The sequence below is a fragment of the Saimiri boliviensis genome, chromosome 16 (assembly GCF_048565385.1).
Source record: "Saimiri boliviensis isolate mSaiBol1 chromosome 16, mSaiBol1.pri, whole genome shotgun sequence".
In the NCBI taxonomy this organism is placed as follows: domain Eukaryota; kingdom Metazoa; phylum Chordata; class Mammalia; order Primates; family Cebidae; genus Saimiri; species Saimiri boliviensis.
Window position 1 is genome coordinate 3,701,016 of NC_133464.1, and position 17,227 is coordinate 3,718,242.

Here is a 17,227-nt window from a genome sequence, read left to right on the forward strand (position 1 = left end):
CCTTTTCCAGACACTCACAGAAATGGAACCATACAGTGTGGAGTCTTAAGCCTGGCTCCTTTCATTTAGCACAATGCATTTGAGAGTCACCCAGTGTGTTGCTGCTACAGAAAGACAGGGGAAAAAGATAATTTGCCAGAAAAATTCTAGCGCACAGACACTAAAGATAAACACGGCTCCGAAGTTCTTACCTAGAGTACGGATTCATTTTATGTTGGATGAAAGAATATTCTCTTCTCATACATTATGATACAAAAACAACCACTGTCTTCCTTAACATACCAACATGAGCCTCATTCCCTAGCAAGAGTCTTAGAGACAGTGATAGCCATTTGAAATCAGACCAGTATCATATCACTTTTCACATTTACACCTCTGCTCTTTGGCCGTTGGTAACTGATTACTTTCCCAAAGGTTTCATAAAAAATATTGGACTTGGAAGGGACCTCAGAGAGCATCTGGGGTGCCTGAGAGAGGTCGGGGGTCAGCAGCGTGAGAGTCACCTGAGGGCTCATTAGCAATCAGGACCTTTGGGCCCCCTCCTGTCCTGCGTTTTAACAGGGTTCTGTGTGATGGCTGTGAAGTGGTCCCTGTCCCCGGGCTGGGCTGGGCTGGGTGCCAAAGTACCAACTACAGGGAGTCTCAGACCTTGTGAATTTTCTGGTCTAGCAGTTTGGTGGTCAAGGGAAGGAGCCTGGGATTTTCATATATATATATATTTTTTCTTTTTTTCTTTTTAATTTTTTCATGTGAGATGGGTCATGTGCTGATATTTTGAGAGAGGCATGTCTCGCACACGAGTGTGAACGCTCCAGCACCATGCTGATGACTCAGGAAAGGATAGGGAATTTATATATATGTAATACATATTTTTTGAGTCAGGGTTTTGCTGTTGCCCAGCTGGACTGCAGTGGCATGATCATAGCTCACTGCAGCCTCAAACTCCTGGGCTCAAGCCATCCTCCTGCCTCAGCCTCCCAAAGTGCTGGGGTTACAGGCATGAGCCACAACCCAGTCGGGAACTGATATTTTCAGCAAGGCCCCCACGCACTTCAGATTCACAGGCAGGTTTGGGAGCCAAGGAGGGGGTCTAATTCTCCTGTAACACAGGTGAGGGGACAGCCCAGAGAGATGAGCATCTCACCCGCAGCCCCTGGACCCAGTGGTGCTCTGCACGCAGCAACACTCGCTTGCCATGCCACCGTGCTGAGGGTCCCACACGCTGAGGGTCCCATGCACCCACTTCCCACGTGTGCTGAGGGTCCCTCACACTGAGGGTCCCACGGGCTGCTCTCCACCGCCAAGCACTGCTGGCGTATGTCTTGTTTGCCAAGTGAAGGTGGTGGTGGAGTCTCTGAGAGCCCTGCCTGCCTTGCCCCCTCGCCACCTTGTCAGCTCTGCAGGCTCTGTGAACACCGCACCCCAGCCGCCATGGCCTTCAGGCTTGTCCCCTGCCATCCTGGAGTGCCCCTTCCCACGATGGCACAATGCGCTCCACGCTCCAATCTAACTGAGCGCCTAGCGGTTGCGCCGGTTTCTCTGGAAGCTCAGGGCCATGGCACAGGCAGCCCTTGAGCGGCTCTCAAGGGCTAGAGGATGTGACTCTAGCATGGGCTGTCTGGGGACATCCTCCCCTCCTCACAGCTGGAGGAGGCGGCTGAGGCTCCTTCCACCACAGCACACTGCAGGGTACTGCCAGGCTCCATCTCTGCTCCACACTCACATGGCACCGAGAGGCCCTTGGAAGCAGGGTTCATGCCTCATCCACATTCTGTCCTCAGCATCCCTGGCAGGATTTGACACACAGAATGTGCTCCCGGTGCTGTCTATTAAACACATGCACTGTGGCATTGCTATTTACTCCCTCCTTCTGGCTCCAAAATTCATGTTCTTCCCATGTGGGGTCTTCTATTTTTAGACTACGTTTCTGACCATTATACTGAGTTCCTGATTTCTGAAGCCGAGCATCAGCGGGTCACGCTCTAGAGGACTTCACCCTCCCCTTTGGCCCCCCCCCCACCCCCCATTCAAGTCCTTCAGTCACCTTCATCTACTGGAAAACATGTCATCCGCAATCTCAACTTTTCTCCAAGCTCTGCGCTTGCTTGCCCGGTGGAACTTCTGATTGCTCGTTCCACCAGAAGATCTGGTTTTATCACCTGCATTATCAGGGAGAATGTTTTCCAGGCCTCTCAAGCGGAGTCATAAAAAAGGAGACCACCAGACTTGTGCAAAGGAGGGCTGGGCCGGTGCAGCCCGCACTCAGCATCTGATTAGATAAATCAGACCATCTGCTGGGATTAAGCTGGAACATGAGGCAAGGGTTCTGGAACGCCAGGACTCCCTCCTCCAGATTTAGTTCTGGTAATATTTGAACCGAGTATTTTGAGGACAACTGTGGGTGATAAGCCAGATCTTCGTTAAGTAATTTAGTGCGACTGCTATGACTCAGGGGCTTAAAGGTTCTGGAGGAAAGGGGTGTGTCTGCCAGCGCAGGTCTGTGAGAAGGCTATCAAAGGAAGATGTTCCATGCCCACGGGATAGCTCTGTTTTAAATTCAGATTTCAACCTTAGGTCCATCAAGGCATGTTTCCATTTGGTTTTTTACTGTTTCTATGCCTGGGTGTGAGTGACGTGCAGTTCTGGTGGTGAACGCGAGGTGGCAGGCAGTAGAATCCACCAGCCCTTGGCGGGAGGCGCAGCTTTGCAAGTGGCAATGATGTCAACAATTTTGAGACTGTTTTGTGTTACAGTGGCTCATCTCGGTGGGACAGAGGGCAAGTCCCTCATTTGTCACGGGGAGCTCACCTCCCATGGGGAAAATCCTGACTGCAGAGTTCCAAAGATGTCGAAAGAGCATGTCAAATTCCATTTTTCTTTCTACAGGGTGGTTGAACAAACTCAGTCACTGATTCGTTTGACAATTTGCTTCCCTTTGACTTGCTTAAAGGAAAGTGTTCCAAATTTGTGTATTGGTGGTCCTGTGAGACCCAGACCACCAGTACACGAGATAATGAGATAAGGTCCACGAGATAATGCTTTCAGGTTATTAGCGTTGACCCCTGCTTGGGACTGAGCTATCGCAGTGCTAACATTTTTAGACTCTAGAGTGCTCACTGTTTGGAGCACTTTCCAACAGCCAGCCTACTTAATCCTCACAAACCTCTGCGAGGTAAGTACTGTTATTCTACCCATTTTATGGGTGAGGAAACTGAGGCACAGAGAGGTTCGGGTCGTTCGGCTGGTATATAAAAGAGAGGATTCATGTGAGGCTTTTCAAAAAAGTTCTCCAGGGTGTTGTCACCCACATACAAACTTCCTTTGAGGAACAGACATGACTTTAGACTCCGAATATATCTTTTCCACTGACTTTCCTGAAGTTGTAATTAAGCCAAAAGCAGATGGACAAATTGTCTGCAAAAGTAAACAACATATGCTTGGGTTTCAAGGAAATCCACACAAAACCAAGCCACCCCCAATCCTGCAGGGGTGGTTTAAGAACACTGCTCAACTGTAGCCATTTCACGGCTCATTAATCCCCCTCCCTGCTGGACAGTGATGGGCAGAAAAAGAAGGTGAAACCCAAACCAGTCATTCCTGTTACTTTTTAGCAACGCTGGCCAACAGGTGTGCAGGGGAGGCTGCTGGAGTTGCAGGCTGATATTCCGAAACATTAACACATGCTGGGGAGATATTTAGATGTAACCTATGCTTTCGCCAGCTTCTCTGAATAGACTGGTCGTTGAAAAACGGCTGCATTCGGAAGATTTTCTAAACAGCTGTGGAGTTCCACATGCTCAAACGTTTGGCTGGTTAAGTATATTCTGCAGCCCGGTTCAGCTGGACCTGGAGGAGGATGAGCTTTGTGTTCAGGTGAGTTGGGGAAAGCAGGAGCCCCCCTCAGGGAAGCTCAGGCTCCTCGGGAGAGGGCTGTTAAGGCTGAGGAGACCTGGAGGTGCTGACCTCGGATAGGAGCTGAGATGGGACACGGGAGGCAGCAGTGGAAGTCCCTGCAGTGACCCCGCAGGCCGCGAGTAAGGGGTTAGGAGCATCGGGGAGAGGAGAGCTGGGAGGGGAAAAGGGCTCAATGGTGGCCATTTGGCTTGTGAACCAACTGAAGTGATTTAACACTGATCGGTTAAACTCGGATTCACGTGACGTGAAACCCGCTCAGTGCGTCCTAGGTGGAACCCCAGCTCTGCCAGTTCTCTGACCACAGGTGAGTCACTGCCCTTCCCTGGGCCTCCGTTTCTTCATTTGGGAAATAGAAATATTCACTGATCTCACCTGGTTGGATTTTCTACGAGAGAGCTGATGTTACTGTTAAATCCGTTCTGATGATCTTTCCACCAGACTGAAGAAAGATGTGACGGTTTTGATTTCTGAACAAACCAAGCTGATGGCACGGTGACAGTAACATCAGTCACATGTTTTGTCAAGAAAACCAAAGGGTATGAAAGTGGCTTTGAATCTGACTTCGGGAGAGACACTAAGAAGAAAAGGAAAGATGGGAGGAACAGGTGCTGGGGGTAGAGCTGGAACGGGAAGGTCTCAGGGAGGTTCCAGATGATAGTACCAGCGGCAGAAGCCCACACATGAGATGTGGAACTTGGGGTCCATGTCACTGAGTCCCAGGGGGCTGTCCAAGAACAGAACGAGTCTCCCAGTGATCAGAATCATGTTTGTTTAGAGTCAGAAGATGCCCTCAGGATGTCAGCTGCAACTCAAGGTATTGAAACATACATTTGACTGTGAACACTTGGAATTATAAGCTTGGGAACACTACCTAGAGAAAAACCTGGCCTAACTTTGAGGGTGATGACTGCAAGCCTTGCGAGGGGGGCAGGGGACGTGGCTGTGAGTGGTGGAGCGGCTGGCTCCTGCTCACAGATGTCTCAGGCTCCGTGTTGCCTTGAAGCTTGGTGTGAGGAAGGTTAAACGTGGACAGTAAGAGCCAGGCCCCAGTGCAGTCTTCTTCATCTCTTTGAAGGTATCTGATATTTTGGAAATCACGTCACTGGGAATTTGTGCAAAGCTACTGTCCACAGTAACACCGAGTGTCTGATGCTGGTTAGACACTGACCGCCAAGGGCCACTTGATGGCCCCAGCACTGGCACCGGGGAGGAGGGACGTGTGCGCCAGGTTTTAACACGCCGGGGTTATTGTCTGTCATCTCTCCCGTTAACAAAGGGCTGCTGCTATCTGGACATCCTGTACTCCCCCAAGACTCCCCGGTTTGGAGTGATTATTTGGGCAAACACTAAACACACATCCGCAATTAAAAAAAGAACAACAGACCGCAAGAAACTGATCTTTCTTCAGTCTGCTGGAAGGATAATAGATGGCTCATTTGTCCAGACATGAAGCCCCGGGTCCTGGGTGAGAGGAAACCAAGTGACATTAACGTCCATTCCAAAGAAGTGACTCAGCTGGCGCGTTGTTCTCATGACACGGGCGAAAACAGCCTCCAGAACACTGGTCCTTCCCAATGGCATTTGTTAAAAGAGAAATAAATAGCAGTTTTCATCCACAAAATAGAAGGGAACAACTGGGCACAGCCGCGATGGCCTGCTATGCTTCCTGCACACCGGGTGTTCACAGAGGTGCAGCGGGGCCAGTGCAGACCCCCAGAGATGCACGGGGTTCATCAGGGAGCAAGGAGTACTATGGGGAGGGGAAATTGGAGACCCAGGGTGGGGCTGCGCTGATCACGGGACCTTATTGCTTTCTTTGAGGGCTGGAATAGCCATATTGTGATTTACCCATCACAACCTGGGTGGTCAGCTTCTTTATTAAGATTATTCCTAGAAAGCTTCACCTATAATGTTTTCATGAGGTTTTTCTGCAAGAATGTGTATGTGTGTGCATGTGTGTATACGTGTGTGCTGTGTATGTGTGCGTGTGTGCATGTGTGTTTATGTACATGTGTGTATATGTATGTTTGTGTGTGTGTGTGTCATGTGGCTGTCGTGGTCTTCTGCTCTCATTATGACCTTCTGGGCTTGTCTCACTGCGAATGTGCTGTTCAGCCAGGCAGGAGTGATTCTGCAAGGATGTTTGGAGCTTCTCTGTGTCCACGCCCAGCCATGTGAAAGGCCTTCCACACTAACGCTTTCCTCCTCCTCACTCCTAAAGGATCCATGACCCAAATGATGGCCAGAGAGGGCGGCTCTGCATGGCTGGGGCTTTGGATACACCTCAGTGGCAATGCCTCTCCCATCTGACGGGCACGGGAGCAGGGGCAGGACTTGGGGAAGGCCAGCTGACAGTGAAGTGCACAGCCCTCCTGCCCTCACATCCCACAGCCTGGGCACATCCTTTCAGGAAGCATGGTGACGGAGGAAAGTTTTCTCCATTCAGACAGAACCTGGACGTATTCCAAAGCCACCTCCTGTCCCCCATTCACACCTTGAACCAGGGTGAGCTGGTTTCCGGCCTCACCCTCTTCTCCAAGGGTCTGCAACGCCACCATGCCGCCGCGCTGTGAGGCCCTCCCGGCCCTGGGGACCCTTGCGGCCCGGCTGGGCTGCCCTGCCTCCTTCCTGGAATGGGTTACCCTGGTGGCCCCGGACCCGCTGGGCTTCTCCTCATACCTCCGGCCCCCCCAATTCCTATTCTGCTGGACACTGACTTTGGCTGCTCCCTTCCCCTCCAAACTCGTTAGGTGGGGTACCTCGTTCACACCGAATGGCTTCAGCGAACACGCAGAGGCGGATGGCTCCTCCCTCCCTGCCGGACGCCTCTGTCTAGGGGGTCTACAGATACTTCAAACCCGCAGGCTTAGGGTCGGAGTTCTTACCTCCTTTCCTCCAAACTTGCTCCCAGCAAAACCCCCCAGAACAGCAACAACCCCCCTTTCCTTTTCTGCTTTTTAACTCAATGAACTGCAAGGCCCTCAAGCCAGGCTCCAGGACCTGAAACGGGGGAGACCCTGCTGAGCCCCCTCCTCACACTGCACTAGGGGGTCGCTGACTCCGACCGGCTTTCCCCAGTTGTCTCCCGAGTCTGCCATTTCCTCTGCGTTCCCTGCACCTCTGTCCTGGCCCTGGACGTCCTCCTTACTCGCGGCATTAACTCTGGAGCCGCCGCTGCGCGCCCCGCACCCCTGCACACTCATCCCCTCTCTCTGCTGCTTCCATTCAAATTCTGAAATCCAAGGTGCTCTCTGGCCCCTTTCTAACGCGAAACACCACGCCGCTCTGCACCCCGTGGAGTGAAACTCCAGGCGGTGGTGTGCCTTGGCTTTCTGGGTGCAGCTCCTCTCCACCCTGCCGTGGTGGCTGGGGCCCCGCTTCCAGGGTGTGTCTCGCTGTGTCTGCTGACCTCTCCACAACTGCGGGGCGCTCTCCTGGCTCCGCTGGCCTTTGCCCTGCCTCCTGCTCGCTGCGCAGGCCTTTCCTTGTTTCTCCTGGTGGACTGAACCGAGGCATTGCTCTTCCTCACTCACTTCTTCAGCGTCCCAGGCGGGAGCTTCTCCGAGCCCTTTCCTCCCACACCTGCGTTCCCACCGAGGGGCGCAGTGCTGCCCGGGCCAGAGAGGTTGCTCTGGAAGGGCTGGTTTCACGGTCAATGCAACTAAATATCAATTATTTGAAATTCTTTCCTCCCTTCCACCGGGTTTATACCACAGAGATGCCCAGTTCTGTGAAGCATTGCCTCATAACTGCCCCGCCCTCTTCCCTCGGGAGCGATCGGGGTGGGCTGCTTGGATACCAGCCGCCTCTTGCAGGATGAGCCCCAGCGGCAGGAGACCCTGCCAGGCCCCTGAAGGTCAAAGGGGAGCAAGGCGACCGGAGTCGCCTTGCTCCGGTCCTCTACCTTCGGGCAGTGAGATTCAATTCTTCGCAGTTTACTGGTCCCCAAGCGTTTCCTAATCACCCAGGGAATCAAGACTGCTGCCAAGGAGACGTATACACACAGACGCACAGATGTACACATACATACTTCTTAAATGTAGACGGTATGAAGAATAGGTAATGGCGAAAAATCACGAGAGAGAACAAAACGTATAACTCTACTACCAATGAAAAAAAAGAGACCCACTAAAAAACCAGGTACTCACATCTAAATTTCTAATTAAATTACAATTCCTTCAGAAGCTCATCCCCCATATGGAAACTTCTCCAGGGATGTGCTCTAGGACGGACCTGAGTTTTGCTTCTATTACAGCCAGTCATGCAAGAGTGAGAGGTGTCATTTGCAAAGAATGAGGGGTGTCGTTTGCAAACAGAATCGCTCGCAGGGAATTGCTGTGAATTTACTGACATGCTCCTGCTTATGCTGTAACTTCCTTAAGACCAGACAGCCTGCGAACCTTGATGTGTATTTCCAGTCCTGTGCAGGGCTCCCGGCCTGGGACCGCGCGGGGACTACCCCCTGCCCACTTCGCCCCACATCTGCATGGATGAAGGGAGCCGTCAGCGTCCACAGGCCTCTCCCACATTTCCCTGATTTCTGACAGGCTGCTGCTTAGGAATAACAATTCGCTATCTGGTTTACATTTGGGAATTATGGTGAATGCTGTCATAGAGTTTACTGGCTGCTCAGTTTGGCAGTGACTTCTTTGCACTGAATATTACTTTGTCATGCAAAACAGTAGCACTTTCTTGGAAGCTGTGGATCTGACATGCCAGGAAAGAATTCAGGCGGCAGACACTTGATCACTGTAAGAGTGGCCATAGCTTCCCCCAGATCGTGATTCATCAGAAAATGACGTCCAGCCACAAACGCGCTTTGTCGTTTTTAGTTGCTCTTCACTCACCTTCCCAAGCTCATTCCCAGAGACCTCAAAAATGTTCTGGGCTGATACCAGCAGGTTCCCAGGATGCTCTCTTAGAACCCACTGAGCAGCATAAAACCATGGCCATCTGCTAGCGGACAAAGACCTGAGTCACTCTGCCCTCTTAGAAGACCCCAGAAACCAAAACCCAGGGGAAAAGTGAGAGGACTTCAGATAGCATAGCAATCGTTCAGCATGTAAGCTGTGCACACCTGCAGCAACCACCTCCTCACAGACAGGGTAACTCCACCACATTCAGCTCCACAGAGCCAAGATCAGGTGAGTGGGCCTGGACTGGGGGCCAGTCACGGCCTCTAGCCTCTCCTCCGAACTCAGAGGTCCCCTCCTGGTGTAAGTTCTCTGCCCTTCTAGGAAAATGTTGGGCTGATGGAGCTCCAAGATCGGTCTGGGAGTGAAGCAGAAAGCCAGAGGGAGCAGGAAGGGGGGACCCTGCTCTCATACTCGTGAGGTGGGGGCTGGGGGTGGGTCCCGGAGCGGGACCCGCTAGTGGGTGTTTCTTGGGACACAGACTCAACCCAGGCTTCCACACAGCCTCGTCGAACACATCATGAGTCGATCCTTCCGGAACCTCCACAATCGCCACCAGCATCTATTTTGAGTTGGTCCATTTCCCAGCCACAGTTCACCCAGCTGACCTCTGAAATGACCTGCTGCATTTGGATTTTACAGGGATTTTCTAAAACGTTTCTCTCTAGCCCAGATCTTCCTCCAGCTGCCACCCCCCTCTTCCTCTCCCCAACGTGTTTTAATTTTATTTATTTAATTTTGAGACAGTGTTTCACTCTGTCACCCAGGCTGCAGTGCAGCGGCGTGATTACAGCTCACTGAGGCCTCAACCTCCTAGGCTCAAACGATTCTCACTTGTCAGCCTCCTGAGTAGCTGAGACTACAGGCACGCACCATCATGCCCGGCTAATTTTTTTTTTTTTTTTTTTGTATTATGTTGTTTAATTAGGCTGGTCTTGAGCTCCTGAGCTCAAGTGATCTACCTGCCTCAGCCTCCCAAAATGCTGGCATTACAGGCGTGAGCCACCGTGCCTGGCCCCAACTCATTTTTAAAATGGTGTGGATTCTACCCTTGCTTTGCAGAGGCAGTGGGTCCTGTGGACCGCTCCCTCCTCCTAACCTCCTCTTTCTCTGGGAGACCTGTCTGCTGGCTCCTTTCCTGTCTCTTTCTCTTTGGTCTTTATTTTCTTTTCAGGGATTCCTTCCTGGACTCCTTCTTAACGGGAACTATTTCTCAGACCCACCCTCCCTGGTCCTGCTCTTCTTACACACACTCTGCAATGGTGGGTCCATCTGGGGATCCTCCTGTGAGCTGTGGTGGCTCCTCCTTGTTACATTACGCTCCTGGCACTTCCCTGTTGGCCTAACATAGGCCACACCTTGTGTCTTAGCTGGGGACAGCCTCTCGGCCTCCCCCTGCCAGGTAGTGAAGTAGGAGAGGGTAGCTGCCTTACGCGAGACTGCTTCCCCAGCCCTTATCACCGAATCCCTCTCACAGTAGGTGTCAGCGTGTTTGCTGAGTCTATGAATGATTGGAATATATTGATTTTTCTAAGTCTGTCATTGCAGAGGAGTAGCAGAACCTTCAAATCTAAGTTTGCATCTAAACAGCTCAATTGACTCAGAAAGTTTACCGTAAGACGGCAATTAGCGTGACTAAAATAAATCTAAATAAATCATTAGTATATTATCTGCTAGCTTTCACTCTTTTGCTTTGAACAATCACTGGTACGGTCTGAATGCCTGTGTCCCTCTAAAATTCACGAGTAGAAGTCTGACCCCTTGAGTGTTGGCATTAAGAGGCAGGGGTTTTGGAAGGTGAGCAGGTCCTGAGGGTACAGCCCTGGTGAGTGGAATTAGTGCATCTATCAAAGAGCCCCCAGAGAGCCCACTGTCCCTTCGGCCTGTGAAGACACAGCAGCAAGGCGCCACCTCTGGAGCAGAGAGCCCTTACCAGACACCACATCTGCGGGTCACTTGCTCTTCAACTTCCCAGGCTGCAGAACGATGAGCAGCAATGTTCTGTTGTACGTAAGTCACCTGCACTAAGGTATGTTTGTTACAGCACGGACTGTGAATGAACTGAGACAGAAACTGGTACCAAAAGTGGGGTGCTGGGGTAACAAATACTTAAAAATGTAGAAGTAGCTTTAGAACTGGGTAATGGCTAGGGTCTGAAAGAATTTGGAGGTGTATACTAGAAAAAAACCTACAGAGCCATGAACAGAGCCTTAAGGGTGATTCTGATGAGGGCTCATAAGGAGAGGAAGACTGCAAACAGAAACTGATTAAAGGTGGGATTTATCCCCTGAGCTCAGCTCTGTGGAGGTGCATGTGGTAGAGCTGACCTTTTTGTGAAGAGGAGGTAGCTGCAGGTATGGACAGCTTCCATGCTGAACAATTTCTAAACTATTGGAAGTCACCTCGCTTTTCCCCTTGCGTTTTGGTTTCCGGGGTCTTCTAAGACAGCAGAATCACTCGGGTCTTGCCCAGGAGCAGCCCTCCTCTTAGAGATTCCCTAAGTGGCCATGATCAGAATGTTGGTAGAAATGCAGACAGGAAAGGCCATTCTGATGAGGTCTCAGACAGAATGAGGAGGATCATGTTATTGGAAACTGAAGGGAAGGCCATCCTTGTCATAAAGCAGCAAATAACTTGGCTGAATCATGTTCATGTTCTGTGTTTTGTGGAAGGCAGAACTTCTGAGTCATGAAATAGGATATCTGGCAGAAGAAATATCTAAGCAAAGTGAGGGTGTGGCATGACTTTTCTTAACTGCCTGTGGTAAAGGGCAAACAGAGAGAAACAAATGAAAGATGGAAGCAGAACCGAAAAACTGGGAAAATTCCTAGACCGGCCGGAGTAGAAAAGCAGAAAACATGTTCAGGAGAGAGCTTCAAGCCTGCAGCCAGACAAACATTTGTTAAGGAGATTCGCATGGTAGAGGGAAGCCAGATGCTGCTCATCAAGTCAACTGAAGAAGGACCCCACAGGCGATCGACGGGGCTGCCCCATCCACCTTACGCCCAGAATGCCAGCACCTTGGGGGCAGCACACTTTCACGTCTCTGTTCCCTGCAATTGGATATAGTGCTCCTCAGCCGCCCCAGCTGTGGCTCCAGTGGGTCCAGGTGTAGCTCAGATGGTCTCTCTGGATGGCACAGGCAGGAAGCCTTGGCAGCCTCCATGTGCTGCCATCTCTGCAGGCACACAGAGTGCACGGGCTGTGAGAATGTGGCCCCCTCCTCCTAGCTTCCAAGGCATGCCCTGGAGAACCTCAGGGCCCAGGCACAGACCCGACATAGAAGCAGAGCCAACACAGAGAGGCCCCACGAGGGCGATGGTGTGAGGGCTCTTGAAAAGAAGAGAGCTGTAGAAAAAGCCTCAGTCTACAGGGCATTATGAATAATGTTCTGTTCATAGCAGTGTAGGTTTATTCTAGGCGGGGAGGTGTGGGAGTGGGGCTGCACCCAGCACCCAGAACAGTGGAGTGACCCATGTCTAACTCCAGCCTGGGAGAGCTGCAGTGAAGGCTGTGCCCCGGGCAGCCACAGGAGGCAGGGTTGCCCAGAGACTTGAGGAGGCAATCCCCACCCCGCTGTGTCCAGAGGTGGGATATGGTGTCAGAGATGATTCTTGAGACATAAAATTTATGTTCTTTGCCCTATTGGGTTTTGAACTCATCTGGCATCACCTCCTTCATTCCTGTTTCCCCCTTTTGGAATAGAAGTGTCTGTCCTATGTCTGCCCCACCACTGTATTTTGGAAGCATACAATTGTTTGGTTTCATAGGCTCACACTGAGAGAGAAGCATGACTCAGACCAGTCACACCTGGACTCTCACCCACATCTGATTTAGATGACATTTAGATGAGACTGGATTTTAGACTTTTAAGTTGATGTTGGCATGAGTTAAGACTTTTGGGGCTATTGGAATGGAATGAATGTATTTCGCATGTGAGAGGTTAGGGGTAAAATGTTATAGTCTGAATGTGTCCCTCCAAAATTCATACGCTGAAATCTATCTGCTGGTATTGAGAGGTGGTGCCATTGGAAATTGATTAGGTCGTGAGAGTGGTGTCCTCATGAGTGGGAATAGTGCCCTGTAAGGTCACTAATGAGGGAGCATCTGTCCCTTCTGCCATGCGAGGACACAGCAGCAGGCTCATGAGTGGGAATAGTGCCCTGTAAGGTCACTAATGAGGGAGCATCTGTCCCTTCTGCCATGCGAGGACACAGCAGCAGGGCAGCATGTACGAATCCTGGGCTCTCATCAGACACCAAATCTACTGGTGCTTTGACCTTGGACTTCCCAGCTTCCAGAACAGTGAGAAATACATTTCCGTTGTTTATAAATGACCCAGTCTAAAGTATTTTTGTTGTAACAGCCCAAATGGACTAAGACAGTAACTGATTCACAAAGACATGGTTGTTAAGACCTTTCAGACCAAGAGAACCCTTAAAAATATAGGTGGATGTAAATTGGTTAAAGTGTCTTGGGTTGACTGTGCTGAGCTTATCAGTTTCTAATAATACCAAGCTACTTAGAAAGTAAAGAAGCTGAAAGTTCTTCTGAGACAAATCAGAACACTGAAGAAGCTTTTTAAAAGTAAGTTTTGTTTGTTTTAGTTCCCCTGGGTAGGCAAACATACAAACAAAGCCCCATTGTCTCTTCAAAACCCACTTAATTAGGTTTTCTTGTTTATTTACAGTAAACACCTTTGTGTTGTATGACGCGTGCTGCACTTCAGTTTTAACTGCTCTTAATCATTTTGAAAGACACAGATTGTACTAAAATGAGTTGGGTTGATTCCCTTGAGCAAAGGCAATGCTAGCAATAGGAAGAACGAAACCTCATCTACAAAATGGGTTTCAGTTTGCTCCTCCTCCCCACCTGCCAATTAACACAAGGTAACCAATACCTATCTATGCAATCAACAAATGAGAATGAATTTATAATAAAGGCAAAGCTGAACAACTGTTTGGATGGAACAGTCAGCTATAAAACTGAAAACTGCTGAAGCCAACTCACTGGTTAGGAAAAAAATTGGAAATGCGTGGGTGTGTTCCCAGGGTCTTAGGAAAATTCCGGAAGTCCAGCAGATGTTTTCTGTTAGGAGGTGATGGAAGCCCCAAGAGCTACATCTTCTTCGTTCTCTTAATTGTAAGTTTATTTACGAAAACGTTTTTTTCTCTTAAGTATTTCTCTGCCAATACTTACAAAACAGAATGCTGGCCAAAGTATTCAACTCATGAGACTTCACGTGTAACCAGAATATGTGCACGTGGGCATGGAATCTCTATAGGAAGCAGAAATCTAGGTCCATCCTTGTAAATGCTTTATCTTCTGAATAGCTTTTTTTATTTACTGAAGTGGGATTAGAAGTTTCTCTTTAATCTAATCAATTGTAAAAGTATATTCAGGTTTTGTTGGTTACAATATTTCCACCTCTTTGGAAAACGATGTAATTAACAGTCATCATAATAATTTTGCTGTTTTTTTTTGTTTCTCTATATAAACATTAATAAATGGGGATAGATTCAAGGAATCAGAAGTTAGTGAAGCATATTTAAAACACTGACTTTCTGCTCTCTAATTTTAATTTTGAATACATGTTTAAATCCCTAAGAGATGCTACTTTTCTTACTATATTTGCTTTAATAACGTGCTATGAAAGCTAACCATTGACTCTTACAGGGAGAAAGAATGAACATTTCCATCTGACCAAAGTTTCAAAAGTCGTGAGGTGAATTAATATTCAGAAAATATCTAAAATCTTACTTAAATTTCTCATCTGCGTAAGAACTTTTTCACTTTTTTTTATGTAGTAGATATCTGCAAGCCAACTTTTTCACTTTTATTATGTATACAAATTGATCTCCAAAAGGTTTATAAGACATTGGGTCTATATGTCAAAAGGTTCTTTACGAATGAATGAAGAAGGGAGTTTCCATCTAGGCTGGCTAGTTAGGGAGGCTGCAGAAGGAGCCCGCACAAAAACCTTGTTCAAGTTCAGGAATCCAGCTGGCCGCCTGTTTTGGAGAATTTGTCTGATTACAACTCATGGTTACTAGATACATTGTGAAGATGGAACACATTCAAGAACATTAGATTCTCTTGGCCTTGCGGAGATTACTCAATTCATCAAGAATTTTAATCGAGCATCTTACAGATGGAACTTCTGCAATTATCAAGCTTCAGAAGCTATGACCAAAGCAAACCTCACTAAATCTGGCCTTCTCTTATCCTCAAAACAGAATGTTTTCCCCTAAAAGAAGCAGGTGGCCTATCATATTCCTGCCAGGAAGATCATGGAGGGCAGGCATCATCAGATTAAAATCAATTAGATAAATTGTGTGGGAATTTGCGTTTTAAACATTTTAATGGCACATGCCCCCACATTTAGGCAATTTTTGCAAAGTTCCAATATTTTCATCTGTTTCACAAAACTGGATTGTGTCATGCAGGGAACGATATGCATCTGGAGAGCAGAAGGTTTCCCAAGACCTCGGCTCAGATCCACACATTTGCTTCTTGTCCTCTGTGGGAAAGAAAATAGGTAAAGTGGTTCAGAGACGCAAGACTTTAGGTCTGGGGCCAACCAAACTTGGAGAGCTGCTTTCGAACTCATTATGGGTAAACCTCGACTAGACTTCCTCATTCTCAGACCACGTCAATACGGGAGCTCGCTTATGCCCCACATGCCAGCCTGAGTATGTCACTAATACATAATGGCTGTCAAACTCTCCAGTTGTTTTGGGAATGTTATCTCTCAACGAGGTGTCTGACATCACAGGCTCTGCAGCTTACAGCAGGAACAGATTTTATCTTCACTCAGGGGGGTCTCCCTTGGTGATCTAGATGAGTGGTTTGACCTTGCGAACGTGTGAGTTAAGTAGCTAGTGAGGGAAAGATGTGATAGGTGGTCGATAAATTTTCTTTGCCTTTCTCTCCCATGCCCTTTTATTCCTTCGACCTACTTCTTAAACATCTTTCTCAGTAGTTACCAGAATACCCGGCACAGAGTGGCTGGCTGCATAACAGCTTATGAATTCTCCCAATTTTCCTGCTGATAAAAAAACTAGCAGGAATTTGTGGTTGATCTCTTTTGATAAAATGGTCTAAGTGAGCCAAAAAAGATACAGTTATATACAATTAAGGCTAAAATTAGTTTTTTTTTTTTTCACTTTGCTAAAAATTTTGTTTAAAAAAGCCTAAATTGATTTGGTTGATGGACTAGATGGTCTCCAACTCCATCCAGCCTCTGGGCTGGATATGTCTCATATCATGTAATGCTGACTGTGCTTTATGTTTTTTGAACTACCGACCTACCTTCCTTCCTTCCTTCCTTCCTTCCCTCCCTCCCTCCCTCCCTCCTTCCTTCCTTCCCTCTCTCTCTGTTTTCTTTTCTTCTTTTGACAGACTCTCACTCTGCAGCCCAGGCTGGAGGGCAGTAATGCAACTGCAACCTCCGCCTTTTGGATTCAAGCAATTCTGTCTCAGCCTCCCGAGTAGCTGGGATTATAGGCGTGCTCCACCACACCTAGTCAGTTGTTTTTAGTAGAGAGGAAGTTTCATCATGTTGGCCAGGCTGGTCTCGAACTTTCGACCTCAACTGATCCGCCCGCCTCGGCCTCCCAAAGTGTTGGGATGGATTATAGGCCTGAGCCACTGTGCCCAGCTCGTTATTTGATTTCTAAAGTAAATGATTGCTCTACACTTACAGCTCCAATCTTTTGCTTATTTACATTTACTGATGTCATTTCTATAGGTGGTTGAGTTTTCCTCATAATAAATATGCATTTTATTATTTTTAAAAAGTTGCACTTGAATATATTTCACACCACGTCTTCCCCCTACCGACAGGGATGTGTAAAAATAGCAATAGAAATGACCAAGAAGGTGAAGGGACAAGAGAAGAAAAAGAAAAAGGAAGCAGCAGTAGGAAAAAAAAGAAAAAAGAAAAAAATCTGATTTTTGAGCGCTTCTAAAAATAACTTCAAAGCCCTTCAATATGTAATGGTGCGGAGAGTTGATCTTTCGCTTTGGCTGCATGTGTTTGAGTTTTCCCAGCATAGATGGCCTCTTTTCCATATGTACAGCTGCTTTTAATGCAAGGATTCGCCCATCTTTTCTAATCATTAGGGGGTTGTTAACGTTCAACTTCTGAGAATCTTTCTGTTGGACTCAAAATAGCATCAATAAACTTGTGAATATAAAATATAGTGTAAAAGCCTCCTTCTGAGTGTCCTCTCACAGCTCCCAATACAGAGCTGGTTCCTTCTCCTGCCCCCATCCCCACCCACTCCCTCGCCTTCCTGCCCACAAAGGACCATTCATCCACATGCGGCTGACACGCCTGTCTCAGATGGCTTTCTGCGTGGTCCGCCTGACCCATGATGCCTTCTGCTACATCGATT

The 17,227-nt window shown here is 48.4% G+C and overlaps 1 protein-coding gene and 1 pseudogene across 1 annotated transcript in view; both read right to left on the reverse strand.

Annotated features, from left to right (window-relative positions):
* The window catches only part of COL4A2 (collagen type IV alpha 2 chain), a 200,266-nt gene that overhangs the window by 93,311 nt on the left and 89,728 nt on the right, over positions 1-17,227 (reverse strand). The window lies entirely within an intron of this gene.
* Positions 749-842, reverse strand: LOC120365860 (small nucleolar RNA U13; annotated as a pseudogene).